Source organism: Chionomys nivalis, chromosome 9 (genome assembly GCF_950005125.1).
Source record: "Chionomys nivalis chromosome 9, mChiNiv1.1, whole genome shotgun sequence".
In the NCBI taxonomy this organism is placed as follows: domain Eukaryota; kingdom Metazoa; phylum Chordata; class Mammalia; order Rodentia; family Cricetidae; genus Chionomys; species Chionomys nivalis.
This window is the reverse complement of record NC_080094.1, coordinates 10,531,946-10,546,862: the sequence shown is the minus strand read 5'-3', so window position 1 is coordinate 10,546,862 and position 14,917 is coordinate 10,531,946. Positions and strand designations below refer to the sequence as shown.

At 51.6% G+C, this 14,917-nt stretch overlaps 1 protein-coding gene across 1 annotated transcript in view; it reads right to left on the bottom strand.

The window, feature by feature from the left end:
* Ripor3 (RIPOR family member 3) overlaps positions 1-13,435 on the bottom strand; it is a 70,352-nt gene extending 56,917 nt beyond the window's left edge. Inside the window, exon 1 of the mRNA XM_057781191.1 lies at positions 13,264-13,435. The gene's annotated coding sequence lies outside the window, so the exon portion shown is untranslated. The remainder of the gene's footprint in view (positions 1-13,263) is intronic.
* Positions 13,436-14,917: the final 1,482 nt, after the last annotated feature.

Below are 14,917 nucleotides of genomic sequence, written 5' to 3'. Positions count from 1 at the left end.
GAGCCAGAATGGATCCTTCCCTCCTCATTCAGGATTTTTTTTTTCCTTAGTTCAATTCCAGGATTTTGCCAGGGTGTTTTTTTTTTCATGGTGACTGGAAAACATAGCCCAGTGCTCCCTCAAGAGAACTGGGAAGCAGCCTCTACTGACCCCTGGATACAGTTCCATGCCAGTCCCTGAAGTGGCACACCCAGGGCAGCCATGCTGGGTCCCTGCTAGACAGAGGGCATGCAGTAATAAATGCATGTCCAAATACACCACGTTGTGGGGTCATCTGGTATTCAGCAGGAGACACGCCCTCGTTAGCTCTTGACCCTTGGACCAGTTACCTACCTGATCTCTGACTGTGTCACTTCATCTAAAATTGGGCAGAGGCTGCAGCTCAGCAGAAGGCTGTGTGCTCACCACACTCAAAGGCCTGGGTTCCATTCCCAGCCCCACAAAACAAAAGTTAAAACCAGGCATGATGTGAGCTCCTCCCCACAGGACCAGGCGTTTGCTTGGCCCTGTATTATTTTCATGAATATTAAATCACACTCTGTCATCCCTGGGCTCAAGAGACTGAGGCAAGAGGATTGTGAGCTGGAGGTCGGCCTAGGCTACATCCTGAGACCTTTTCTCAAAAGAAAAGCCTTTGGGGAAATGGCTCCATCCATAAAGAGTTGGCATGAGCTGGGTTTGGTTCCCAACACCCTTGTGAAAGTGAGGTGTGGCAGACACACTTTGTAACCCCAGGGCTGGGGAGACAGAGGTGGAAAGATCTCTGGGGTCACCGGCCAGCCTGCCTAGCCTACTCAGTGAGCTCCAGGCCCAAGAGAGAAAAGAAGGTGTCTCTCCGAGGAAATCCTCCATCCGCACTCCACTGGGCAAACTCTTAGAGCCTCAAAGAACCAGCGGCTGGATCCAGCTGTGGCCTTAACAGGGCGTGGAAGGGGTGTGTCCGAGGCTCTTGGCCCTGCCCTCCTGGGCTCTGCCTTCGCCTGCATGATTGGCCTGGGGCCCACTGTTACCCACAAGCCTCTACTTGGCTTGGTGGAGACAAACAAATCAACAGCATTGTATAGCTAAAAACGCACCCTCATGAGGGCTTAGCTCCTTTACTGTCCTATTGTCCTGTTGCTGTGAAGAGACACTGTAACCAAGGCACCTTATTAAAGAAATCATTTAGTTGGGGGCTTGCTTACAATTTCAGAGGGTTGAGTCCATGACCATCATGGCAGGGAGCATGGTGGCAGGCAGGCAGGCATGGTGCTGGAGAAGTAGCTGAGAGTTCACATCTGATCCACAAGTTACAGATAGAGAAGGACTCAGGGCCTGGTGTGAGCTTTTGAAACCTCTACCCCCAGCGGTACACCTCCTCCAGCAAGGCCACACCTCCTCCAGCAAGGCCACACCTCCTCCAGAAAGGCCACACCTCTTCCAGCAAGGCCACACCTCCTACTACCTCCCAAACAATCCACCAATTGTGAACCAAAGATTCAACTCTACGAACCTTTGGTGGCCATTCTCTTTCAAACCTCTTCAGGTGTCAGCGCTAACTGGTTCGGGTTCTATGGTGCAGTCGAGGCTCACTAAGTGTACAGGGGTCCCAGGAACAAAGTCTCTGTGACCCCCAAACCCCGGGCTGAACCCACCAAACTCTACCTGGGCATCAGAGGCCTTAACTCAACCCCCCTGCCGATGCCCTACAGGACAGACCTCAGCAGTGCGTATCTGTTTTCCCACCTTCCTGTTGGCAGAAGGGTCCAGGCTTGTCTCTTCTTCTAGACAGAGATGGACACAGGCCTGAGTTCCAGATGTGGAATGGGACCCTGCCCACCTCCACCCCAATCCCAGCTCCAACATCTCAGAATAGAAGACCTTAGCCCAGGCAGCTATATCCAAGACGGGGATCCATGCATGTGGGAATGTAAATTCCTGTCTCACCTGGTTGCTCAGTCATTTGTCTCTGTCAGGCCCTGGCTGTCCTCAGTGTTCTCCTCCATATCAAAGCAAAGGCCACATTCTTTCAGTGACTTCTCCTGGTCTGGCCCAAGATATTCCCGCTGCTGACCTGGCAGAGGAACTGCTTCAGAGCAGAACAAACAAGTCACTTTTTATTTTATTTTATTTTTATTTTTGATAGGATCCCTCTACATAGCCCTGGCTGTCCTAGAAGAAGCTCATTACATAGACAGGCTGGTTCCAAACTCACAGAGATCCACCTGCCTTCCAAGTGCTGGGATTAAAGGCGTGACTTGTGACCAGCCACAAATCAGACTTTCAATGAGTCACTTTGTGATGTGTAGCCCCAATACTGACTCCCCAAATGTTGCCAGGCTCATGAGAGCTGTGCACACTTCTTTCTACACATTGTAGCTAGAGGTTTCTCTCCTACCCACCAGCTCCCGAATAAACACAGAGGCTTATATCAATTACAAACTGTTTGCCAATGGCTCAGACTTCTTATTAACTAGCTCTTACAAATTAAATCAACTCATTTCTATTATTCTATATTTTACCACGAGGCTTATGGCTTGTTACCTTACATCTTGATTCTCCACCTGCTGCTGGCATCTCTCTGACTCCGCCTTCCTTCTCCCTGCATTCAGTTTGCCTTTCCCACCTAGCTCTATTCTGCCTTGTCATAGGCCAAAGCAGCTTTATTAATCAACCAATAAAAGCAACACATATTCACAGCTTAGAGAAGGACATCCCACATCAATACATGGCTGGCATCTTGGCATCTTTCTTTCCTTTTTTTTTTTTTAGGTTTATTTTATCCTGCAGAGAGACAGTGTCCTCCAGGCAAGGCAGATAGCTACTGCACTCGTGAAATCTCACCAATATGGTGGCCCGAACAATAACCACACTGGTAACCATGCCAGTGTGGATGGGGGAAATTTCTTGAGGCCTCTTCCCTATATTAAAAGCTACAGACAAATGACGGTTTCTGAGAGTCAAGGAATCAGCCCCAAACACATGTGCATATGGGCAACACTAAATGGACTCAGTCGTGTGTGTGTGTGTGTGTAAAATGGTAATAATTACAGAAACGATTATGAATTTAAAAAGAGGTGGGAGCTGGAGGGGGAAAAGAAGCAATGGAAATAATGTAAAATGTAGTACTCACATGTGAAAGTGTAAACAATATAAACATTTTGTGTGTGTGTGTATGTATGTGTGTGTGTTAAGCACACATACACTCGGGTGCCCTAGGAGAGAGCATCAGAGTCCCTGGATCTGGAGTTACAGGCAGTTATGAGCTGCACTCTGGATTCTGGGAATGTAATTCTGACCCTCTGCAGAAGCTCTTAACTGCAGAACAATCTCCCTATCCCCTACACGGTTTTCTCCCCACAGGAAAGTGGCAGGACCAGGATACGGCAGGGAGAGGCACCTGGAAGATGGTGAAAGCCAGGCAGGAAAGAATACATCTGTCTTGTAGACGTCCCTGTGGGAGTCCTGACTCTGGGTGGGGTGGGAAGGTGTCAAAACCCATCCAGTTTCAGAGGCAGAAAGAAAAGTCTCCCAGATTTAGCATTAGCTGGCTGTGTGACTTTGGGAAACTGAGTTCACTTCTCTGTTCCTCAGAGGAAACAACACAGAATGGTTGCTGGAGTAGAAGGGACCTGGACCACACTGGGCTCACAGTGTGAGTGAGGTCACAGGGGAGAGGGGACCACACCAACAGGTCTGTCAGGGGATGAGCTGTGAAAAGCACTGAAGACCTAGGACCAGATTTAGAAATTGGTCTTTAAAAAAAAAAAAAAAAAAGCTGGGTGGTGGTGGTGCATACCTTTAATCCCAGCACTCGGGAGGCAGAGGTCAGCCTGATCTACAAGAGCTAGTTCCAGTTCAGGCTCTAAAACTATAGTGAAACCCTGTCTCAAAAAAAAAAAAAAAAAAGAAAAGAAAAAAGAAAGAAAGTAGAACTGGGCACCAGTTAGGAACGGGTCAGGAACGGGTCAGCAAGAGCGGGAGGGGCAAAGAGGGGTAAGGGATGACTATGGTCAAAACACATTATATACAGTGAAAATGAACATGCCATAATAAAACCCATTATTATTATGTGTGATTTATATGCTGATAGACGTGTGTATGAAGAGGTAACCGAGGTGATACCCATGCCCAGTTAGCAGAGAGCATGATGGGACTCATAGCCAAAATTAATTTGTATTCAGACTATCAGGTCATAAAAACCTCCAAGAGCCGGCTCTGGGCCAAGCCAGGAGCCACTTTCTCTGGCAGGCCTCATGGTACCAGGTTGTCCGTTCACATCCTGAGGATGAGGAAACGGAATGAGATGGATCACAGCTCGTCCTACATCGTGGGACTAGGGGATGGGCAAGTAAGGTCTGTCCGACTCCCAGGTCTATGCCAGGTCACTTTGGAAAGTCCTGGCCATGGGAGGCCATGGGATCCGGGTAGGGACAGTGGCAGAATTTCCTAAAGCATCAGTGTGTCCATCTGCTCACTCACTCCAGGATTTCTGATAGCAGCAGTGAGGCCAGCATGGATGGCCCACCCCATACAACTCAATTTTTTGAGTCCCTGAGCCCCAATATCTGGATCCCCAAGTCCTGAGTTTTCTATTCTTCCAGCGAGGAGCAGTGGGGACAGAAGGAGACAGAGGCAAGACCAACCTTGCAGCTGGAAGTGTTTTTCCATCAGGAAGCCGCCCGGTTCATCTGAGTTTTTTCACCCTTTGTCCCAAGACGCAAAAATGTCAGAAATGCACAAGGGCTCGCTCTGCCACAGAGGGACAGAGGGACATAAGCTCACCCCATGTCCACTTCCTGCAAGGGGCAGAGGGTCAGGAGCTGCCTCTGGGGAGTGGGTCTGGCTTCAGCCTGTCACATTCTTCCCCTGGGACAGAGGTGAGGTGAAGCCCAATCCTAGGCCCTGGCTTCCCCGCCTGTGAAATGGAATGGCCACGCCCTGCTGTCCCTCATCTCACAGGTCACAGCCACCTGTACCTATACCAGGCTTCCTCCTTTATTCTCTTAAGTCTCAACTACAAGCCAGGAGCAGTGCTGAGGCAGGAGGATTGCCAAGAGCTCCATGCCAGCTGGGCTAAAAAGCAAGTGCCAGGCTCGCTGAGCTCCACAGGGACTGTGCCAGGGAGCTGCTCGGCAGGACAAACCCGGGAACCTGAGTTTGACCTCCAGAACCCACACAAAGGTCAAAGAGAATGGGCCCCAGAAAGTTACCCTCTCACCTCCACATGCCCACTGTGGCATGAACACAAGAAGAAAAAGAAAATAAGATAGAATAACAAGACAGGCGGTGGTGGTGCACACCTTTAATCCAGCACTCAGGAGGCAGAGGCAGGCGAATCTCCAAGTTCAGGGCCAGCCTGGTCTAAAGAGTGAGTTCCAAGATGGCCAGGGCTACATAGAGAAACCCTGTTTCAAATAAAACTAACAATGATAAAAATACATCAGCAACACAGGAAGTAATCAGTCCAGCCCCAAGGCCCAGGCTTACACCAGGTATCCTCAGCTCTGCCAGTCTGACCCTTTGTATTCACTGGATACCAATTGCATGCATGCATGGAGGAATACCAACTCCTGATCGGTGCACCAACAAACCACCATGGCATTTGCCAGGACCAAGCCGTGTGTTTTCTGCCTCATTTGATCTCATGCTCGCCCGGGAGCTCTGTGCTGTCAGTAGCCTGGTATCCCAGAACGCCCAGCAGGGCAAGAGGATTTGGCCAAGGCTACAGAGCCCGCAATCTCCTCCTGCTCTGCTCCTGCAGCCTGCAGGTTCCCGTGGTCCAGACATTCCGACAAGCTGGACATTTTCCGGCACTAGTTTGGATTTCTTGTGCTCCCCGTGTCTTATGTCTCTGACTGAGGTTCCCAGATCTTCCTGTGAGTTGTCTCTGGTGTAATTAACAGTTTCCAGGTTTTTGGATGAGGACATACAAGCCGGGGCTTTAGAGGTGATTGTCAAAGCTGAAATCAGCAACTCTGACCTCACATCTCAGGCTCTTGCTCTCCAGATATGGGGGTCTAAGTTGGTGACAGGTAAGGAAGAGGACACTGGGCCCTGGGGGAGGAAAGGGGCATGAGCTAACCCCAAAGGCTGGCATTCAGGAAGGTCCTTCCTCACTCCAGGGTCTCTTAGCATTCCTTCAATACACACTAACTGAGGACCAAGGGGTCCAGAGCCTTGTGCAAGGCTCATTCCTGGCTAACAGCTTGGGTGCTAAAGTCTGGTGCCTACTTGGAACCATCTCCCAGCCGCTCTGTGTTGCCAAGTGTTCCCCTCCTCTGCCAGGAATGCTCTGGAACCTGAACAGAAACCCTCAGCATCATTGTCCTGTGTTCAGCCAGCCTGGGGAGCAGATGATGCTAGTGCAGGCAGCCAGGGCCTCCGCCTAGGGCGACAGGAATCACACATGCTCTCCACAGTCCCTGACGGCCCGGCAAGGCCGTGGGTTTCTTCCTAGCTTCCAGAAAGCCAAACAATCTGTGGGACCCCTTTACCAGCGATCGGCCCAGTGGGACCCCCAAAGAGCACTTGTTGCTCTTGTGGGGGACCTGGGTTCGATTCTCAGCAGCCACACGGTGCCTTACAACCATTGTATCTCCAGTTCCAGGGCCTCTGGTGCCCTCTTCTGACTTCTGCAGGCACACCTTGGAGACCTGAGCTCAATCCCTGGAACCCGCATAAAGGTTGAAGGAGAGAACTAACAACACAAAGCTGTCCTCTGCCCTCCACACGTATGCCATGTCATCCATGTGCCCATATACACACACCACATCCCCATAATAAAATAATGACAATGACTTTTAAAGAGAACAGAGATGGGAAGTAATCTGCTCAGAGACACACAGCACTCAGGATCTGAGTCCCAGATCTATGACTGAGGGCTTAACGATGCTAAGCTGCTTGATACAGTCACGAGTGGCATGAACTCAGGGTGGGGAGAACCAGAGGAGCTGGATGCACACACATTCTGTCACCTACAAGCCGTATGACGGTCACTGTCTGTGCCTCAGTCTCCCCTCTACGCAAACTCTTAAAGACTCTGGTTTTAGGATCCAAAGGAAGAGTGAGCCCCTGAGTGTGGGATACGTGGCCAGTGCCTATCACAGAGCAAAAATATGTCCTGTTCCCACAGCATCCCCAGAGGCTGGTGCCATTGGGTCCTAAGTCTCTATCCTGACAGTCACCTGGCCATTTAGCTGCCAGGGTCCCATTCCTCTGAGAGCAGCCATAAGACAAAGACCCAGGACATATGGTCAGCGATAGCAGAGGGCCCTCAGGGACAACACACTGGCAGTTGCAGCCACTACGGAATCTGAGCTCATACTCCGCTTGCCTTGGCTTTATCTGAAATAAGAAGGTATTGTTCGTTGGTTTTGCAGAGGACGGAACTCAAACCCTCCTGCATCGAGACATTACCTAAGACCAAGCCTCTGAGAAGTGGCATTTGTGCAAGCCCTGGAGGGTTCAGGAGACCGGCTTCACCAGACCTGGCTGAGAGAGGAGGCATGGAGAGGGTATGCTGACCTGGCCTTAGAAGGGTGTGGATCCTTCAGGCCTTGTGTTCTGAGTGACAGGGAGCCAGGCTGGGAAGAAGTAGGTACGAACAGAGGACGTGGCTTTGCTGGGACAGTGGAGGTGACCAGAAGCCAGGGATTTCTGGGTCGCTGTTGAGGACAGCACCACCATAGTTCCATTTTTAAGTATGGGACATGGTTAGAGAGTGTTTGTCAAACTGTTTGACCCCTTAAGCCCATCTTAGAAGGCAGACAGGTGGAATGTGTGTGTGTGTGTATGTGTGTATGTGTGTGTGTGCACACACATGTACACAGAAGTAGAAGTGCAGAAACCACAGGACAACTTGTGGGAGTTAGTTCTCTTCTACCGCGTGAGGTTTGGTGGCAAGCGCCTTTATCCACTGAGCCATCTCACCAGGCTGGAATGTTCAAATCTTGATGTGAAAAGCATCCAGGATACACGGGTCGAGCAAAAGGAAGAGGTGTGGAATAACATGGGTGGACCGGTCTCAGGGAGCGCTCATGCATGCAATCCAGCCTGTGGTGCTGGGGATGGAATCCAGAGCCCACACAGGCTCCGCAAGTGCTCTGCCCCTGAGCTGCATCCCGCCCAGCCTGCTGCTGCAGAGTTCCAAAAGGAAGGGGAGGGGAGTGGAACAGAGTTTGGAAGGGTGCGCAGAGACACCTGACTTCACGCGGGTTAGCAGGAGTCCTGAGGATTTTTGGTGAGGAGCCACAGGGATAGCTAGGATGTCCCCTTGCTCAGACAGTCACACACCCCCTCTGAACACTTCTTACCGCACCAAATAATAAAGCATGACACACCGTACGGCCTTTTCAAATCACCGTGTGCCTGGCTCTGCTCCTCTAACACAGCTACGCAGCCAGCGTAGTTAAACGCCCCCACCTGGGCCTCCTCCTTAGCCCGACAACGGAGGAGAGGCGGGACTTGGGCGTGAGAAAGATTTTCCTTGCTCTGGCCGGCTCTGGGGCGGCTGGAAAGGGCCCACCTGGCTCCTAGGGTTTCTAAAAATAGAACGCTGTCTTAACTCCTCCATAGGGCTGGCTTAGCTGTTCCTTTGAATTGTTCCAAGACATTGTTTCTATTAGCACCGTCATTCAATGCACGGGAAAATAGAGGCTGGCAAGATCAAGACCTGAAATGGCAACTAATTAACCAGAAGCCGCCACTGAGGAAACCTACTCCGGATGTGCCTTGGAAGCAGAGCGTGCAGCACCAAAGATGCAGGGACCACAGGTGCAGAAGCCTAGATGCAAAACCCAAGAGTGCAATGAACTTTGAAGTGCGTGCCCCTACTCTGATGACCCTGGAGGCAGGAGACTGCCGCCCTTCCTGGGGCTGGTTCTCCCTGGTCTCACCCCAGGGTTAGAGCCAGAGAGGCCCGCAGGTTTGGTTGTTTGTCCTCCAATGAAAGAGAGAAGCAGAGGGTTTTGGGTCTGAAACTCCAGGAAGGTGGAGGCCTGTCAGCGATAAGATCTCTGAGCCCCTGGGCAGTGGTATGTACATCAGGGAGCCAGTGGCGTGGGTCAAAGGCTAATCAACCAAGACTCTGTGTTCATGCTAACCTATGTGCGCGCGCGCGCGCACGCGCGCGCGCACACACACACACACTCACACGCGCGCACACGCACATCAATGGTTGGCTATCAAGAATGTATATCGTACACTTTAAGAATAAAAATAAATTTTACAGGGACTGGAGAGATAGCTCAGTGTTTAAGAGCACTGGCTGCTCTTGCAGAGGACCCAGCTTCAGTTCCCAGCACCCACATGGTGACTCACAACCATCTATAACTCCACTTCCAGAGTTCAAGCCCCCCCCCCAGGCCTTCTCCTGGCCTCCTTGAACACTGCACACATGTGATACACAGACATACATGCAGGAAAAGCAGGCAGACACACAAAATAGAAATAAATGCTTATTTAATGGCCGGGGTGATGATGCATGCCTTTAATCCCAGCACACTGGTGACAGAGGTAACTGGATCTCTGAGTTTGAGGCCAGGCTGGTCTACAGAGTGAATTCCAGGACAGCCAGGGCTACACAGAGAAACCCTGTCTCAAACAAAACAAAACAGCATATTTTAAAAAATAAAATAAGAATGATAATAATACAAGATTTGCATAGCCAAGCCTGACAAGGCATGCTCTGTCCCAGCCCTCAGGAGGCTGAAGCAGGGGAGCATCACACACGACTTTTCTGAAGATCTCAAATGATCGGTTCATTTGCACGGAACCTCTCTGGCAGCTCTTATTCTGACTCTTGCATCGACAATGAGTGAAGGAGTATGGCTTTCCGGGAATACACGTGGGCAATCCCTGTACCTCAGTGTGTGCGCCTGTGAGGGAACTCACTGGGTCACCAAGTGTAGGCAGCCCCTTTCCTGTGTGATCGCCAGAGAAAAGGCAGAGGCGGGGGACTGTGAAGTCCTTAACCAGTCACTTTCTCAAACCCAACAGCAGACAGAATAACAAAGCCAGGTTGGGCCTTTGGGCAATTTCCCACCAAAGCCCATTTCAGACTTTAGAGATGAAATCGCTGAATGTGGAATTGGGAAGGGCTGTGCAATGACCTGCCACCTTCTGTGTTCCTGCCATTCAGACGCGACAGGACACAGCTTAGAGGCTTGGAACTGACACAGTGAGTTCTGAGGGACATGGCTCAGTGGTGGACTACACACTGAGCACAATTGAAACCCTGGCTTTGTTCCTAGCACAGAGATGCTGGCTGCTGAGCCAGAGAGAGGTTTGTTAAGGGACCGTTAAGAGCACTGGCTGCTGGATCAGAGTTCAATTCCTAGCACCCACTTGGAGGATCACACTGTCTGTAACTCCAGTTACAGGGGATCCAGCACCACACCAGGCGTGCATGTGGTGCATATAACACACCTATAGGCATATAACACACCTATAGGCATATAACACACCTATAGGCATATAACACACCTATAGGCATATAACACACCTATAGGCATATAACATACCTAGAGGTATATAACATACCTATAGGCAAAACTCTCACATGCATAAAATAAAAAAAGGTGAGGGGGGCTAGGAATGTAACTCAGTTGACAGAGTGCTTGCCTAACATGCTCAAAGCCCTGGGTTCAAACCCCAGCACTTCATAAACTGGGCATAGTGACATGTGACAGGTGTGCCTGTGATCCCAGCTGGTGGATTGTGAGTCTGAGGCCCTTCTAGGCTACTTGGTAAGACCATCTCACAACACCAAGAGCTGGCACTTGTCTGTGGTGTGCAAGGCCCAGACTCAGTCCCCACCACCACCAGTGAGAAAGACAAGTGACAGTTCTGTGTACTTGTTACCTGGTTTAACCGGAATTTGTGGCGCATTTACATAATTCTGGGTTTAGCAAGCAGTTCTCACCCAATTCCTAAGAATCTGACAGTGGGCGTTCTCAGCAAGGCTCCCCCGCCCCTGTGCGGGGGAACCACACGGTAAACTTGCCTTCAGGAGCCTGGAGATGTAGCTCCATCTCCGGAAGCCACACAAAGCAGAAGCTCTGAGACCTCCAAGTGAAATCGCTAGGCAGGAGCCCAGGCAGCCTTGTCGGTCTCCCCCACTCCCCATGCTGTTCAGCCCTGAGGACTTAAGCCTCCAAGCCTGCAGCTCAAGCTTCCAAACCTGTAGCTCAAGCCTCCAAGCCTGCAGCAGATGGGACAGCAACCACGTCTGCAAGCCCACCTGCATTCCTGGCACCCCACCCTCCCGCTGCTCTGGTGTTCTCCGGACACATCCTCATCCCCAGACACGATGGACAGGAAGTACTCTCCAAGCCCGGTCCCTGCCTGCCTCCCACACCCCGCCCCACCCTCACAGGTTGGGGAGGAGACCCAATCCAGGGCCTAGTACATCCAAGACAAGTGCCCTGTCCTGACCTACAGTATCCTTATCCTGGGAATGCTCCTGCCCAGACTCCCAGAATCCAGTTTACAGAAATGAGACATTTCCTCAAATAAACCCATTGTTGTGCAGATGAGGAAACGGAGGCTAAGAGAAGCATTTGTTAAAGTCACAAAAACCAGGTTCCCAGCTGGGCGGTGGTGACGCACCCCTTTAATCCCAGCACTCAGGAGGCAGAGGCAGGCGGATCTCTGTGAGTTGGAGACCAGCCTGGTCTACAAGAGCTAGTTCCAGGACAGGCTCCAAAACCACAGAGAAACCCTGTCTCAAAAAAACAAAAAACAAACAAACAAACAAAACAAACAAAAAAAACCCCAAAGGTCCTGAGTTCAAATCCCAGCAACCACATGGAGGCTCACAACCATCTATAATGAGGTCTCGTGACCTCTTCTGACCTGCAGACAGAATATTGTATACATAATAAATAAATTTATGAATATTTAAAAAATAAAAAACAACAACAACAACAACAAAAACCAGGTTCCCTAGGAATGACGGGATTTCTGGGCCCACTGCACAAGCCTCCACTTACCCTCAATGCAGGGGTTTCTAAGGCTGCCCAGAAAGGGAAGGAGATGTGGGTCCAGTGGAACATTCCAAAGGAAGTAAGACAGGCCACATCTGGGTGTAGAGACCTTCACCTCTGGCTGGGAGCCTGGCCCTGGGGGCTTCCCACCTGCCTTGCTGAGGACTTCCTGGCCCTGGAATGTAACTGAGCCTCCTTCCTAGCGCCCAAACTTTGTCTACCACTCGCTCCCAGCCCACTGCCAGCCGCAGCAGCAGAGACGGGTATGCAAATAGCCTGCCATGGTATTAATACGAGATTCCCCCCAGGGGAGGCGTGTGGAAAGTGCTGGTGTGTTTCACAATTCTGTTTTGTCCAGAGGAGCCGCGCGGGGGCCCAGGATGATTTAAAACAGATTTTTGAAAAGGCAAAATAAAATTGGAACAAAACCTAGGCAAGGCATGAACTACACTCCCCACCCCCAGCTCTTTCTCACCCCCAACGGCAACCCTTTTTCTCTCAAGTCTCTGGGGACCCCCTGGACAGCAAGGTTAGGCAGCAACAATGGGCACTGTCCTCCCAGCAGAGTGCCTGACCCAGCCAGTGCAACCATGGCCTTCCTGACAGCTGAAAGTGGCTTGAAGAACTGATGCTTATCCAGTTCAGTCCACTCCATCCACGCTTCCTCCCCTCATCCCACGCCTGGAATAAAGACCCGACTCCAGCCGGGCGGTGGTGGCGCACGCCTTTAATCCCAGCACTTGGGAGGCAGAGGCAGGCGGATCTCTGTGAGTTCGAGACCAGCCTGGTCTACAAGAGCTAGTTCCAGGACAGGCTCCAAAACCACAGAGAAACCCTGTCTCAAAAAACCAAAAAAAAAAAAAAAAAAAAAAAGACCCGACTCCGTTGCTTGTCAATGGCACTGATGGGTTTTGTGACCTGGACAAGTTACTCCATCTCTCAGCCTTTGCACGCGAGGGGAGGGGATCATAACCTTTACAAGGGGGAACCTCCCGTATCCCCTAAATATTCCTTGTACCAATCCGCTTCAAAAGTGCCCAGCACTAAGCCTGAGACATAGTGTCATGCAAGAGCCCCTTAAGGATTTTCCGGATAACCACTCTCTTTAGAGACGGACAGGGACACACAGAGGCCCAGAGAGGGAAAAGAATTTGCCCAAGGCAACACAGTAAAGTTCTCTCGGCTCCCTTCCAGTCTCCTTCTCCTGGTCCTGCTGCTCAAGGTAAGTCCGAGGAAGCGGCCCCTCCCCTCTCCACCTGCAACGTGCCAGCCTCCTGGGGACCGCAGTGACACTCACCGTGGAGCGGGTCTGGACCTCCTGGACCGAACCCCGCGGTCCGGCGCCGGCTGACTGTCACCGTCCGCGGGCGGGCGGAGCTCCCCGCAGCCCGCTGGCCACCACGAGTGCTGTTTCTGGGAATGCACTCGGTGGCCCCTGTATCCGGCTGTCCCCAGCTCTGGCCGCTGCGATAGAGCTTATCTGGTGGGTGTCAGGGTGCAGCGGCCGAGGGACCGGGGTTCCCGGAAGCCTCCAGCCCCGGCCCTGCGCCCCCGGATGCCGCGCTGGCCCGTCGTGTCACCGCGCTGCGCGGACACTCCCCTGCCGTAGCTGCAGGAGGCCACCTCCTACTCCCATCTCGGCTGATTCCAAGTCCGTGCAAGGCTCTGGCCCCCGAAGACTCAAACTTATATGCCGGGGTCCGATGCCTGTCTGGCCTGGGAGGGAGCCGAGGGGACGCCTGGAAGTTTCCGTTTACTGCGCTGCTCGGGGCTACAGCTAATCACTCACAGGCAGGGTCGGAATCCCTCCCTCCAGCTTCTGCCATTTACCTCCTTCTGGGCCCTAGCCCCTTTCCTCCTTGCCAGGGACCCAGCTGAGCTGACCTGGTTTCCCAGCAGGGCCTCCCCCTCTGCACCACGCTTTGCGGTTGGGGATCCAGAGGGAGGGTCCCAGCTTCTGCAGACCCGGTTGGTTTTTTTTTGTCTTGTCATTCATTCAGTCACTCGCTCACACACTTGTGGCACATGCCAGGACACAGATCTACCACATGGGTTCCAGGAGCCAACTCAAGTTGTCAGGCTTGGCAGCCAGCGATACAGGTGTTTTAATTTTTTATTTTTTTGAGACAAGGCCTCAAGTAGCCCAGGCTGGCCTCGAATTCACTGTGTAGCCAAGGATGACCGACTCAAGTCAGCTACCATGCTCAACTTGGCAAGAACTTTGAACAACAGGAATGATCATCTCTAAATAGCAGAACACACACACACATACATACATATACATACACATATACACATGTACACGTGCACACATGCACACACATGCAGTACACACGTGTACATGCACATACAGTACACATATGGATATACACATATATGCATATACACATACACGTGTACACACGCATATACTGTAAACAGGTTGGTACAGGAAATGGAGAGCACTTACCTAGCCATTATGTAACAGATGAATAAAATGGAAGCGAGTTGGACTACGGAGCAGTAGGCAACCACTAGTTGGGTGCTGTGGCCTGTGCATGTAATCCCAGCATTCAGGAGGCTGAAGTAAGGAGGTAGTAGGTGGGAGGCTAGCCTGGACTACATGACCAGACCTTATCTCAAGCAATAACAGCTACACAAAAAAGCCAGAGCTGCCAGCCTCTGAGACACACTACTGAGTGGGAAGGCCCCAGGAGGGGCTGAGAAAGGAGCTCTGCGGGGAGAGAGCTGGTCTTGCACACTCTAGGACCTGAAGTCCCCCGAGGTCATATTAGTGACCTCCTGGAATACTGCCCTGGGAGGGATGACAATGATCATGGCTAGAGCTAGCCCAGCCCAGCCTACATGGCAGCTCCAGGCCAATGGATGGCACCTGAGGAAGGACACTTGTCCTCGTTCCCCCCTCACACGTGCACACATGTAAACACGGATGTGGACACACATACAATGGG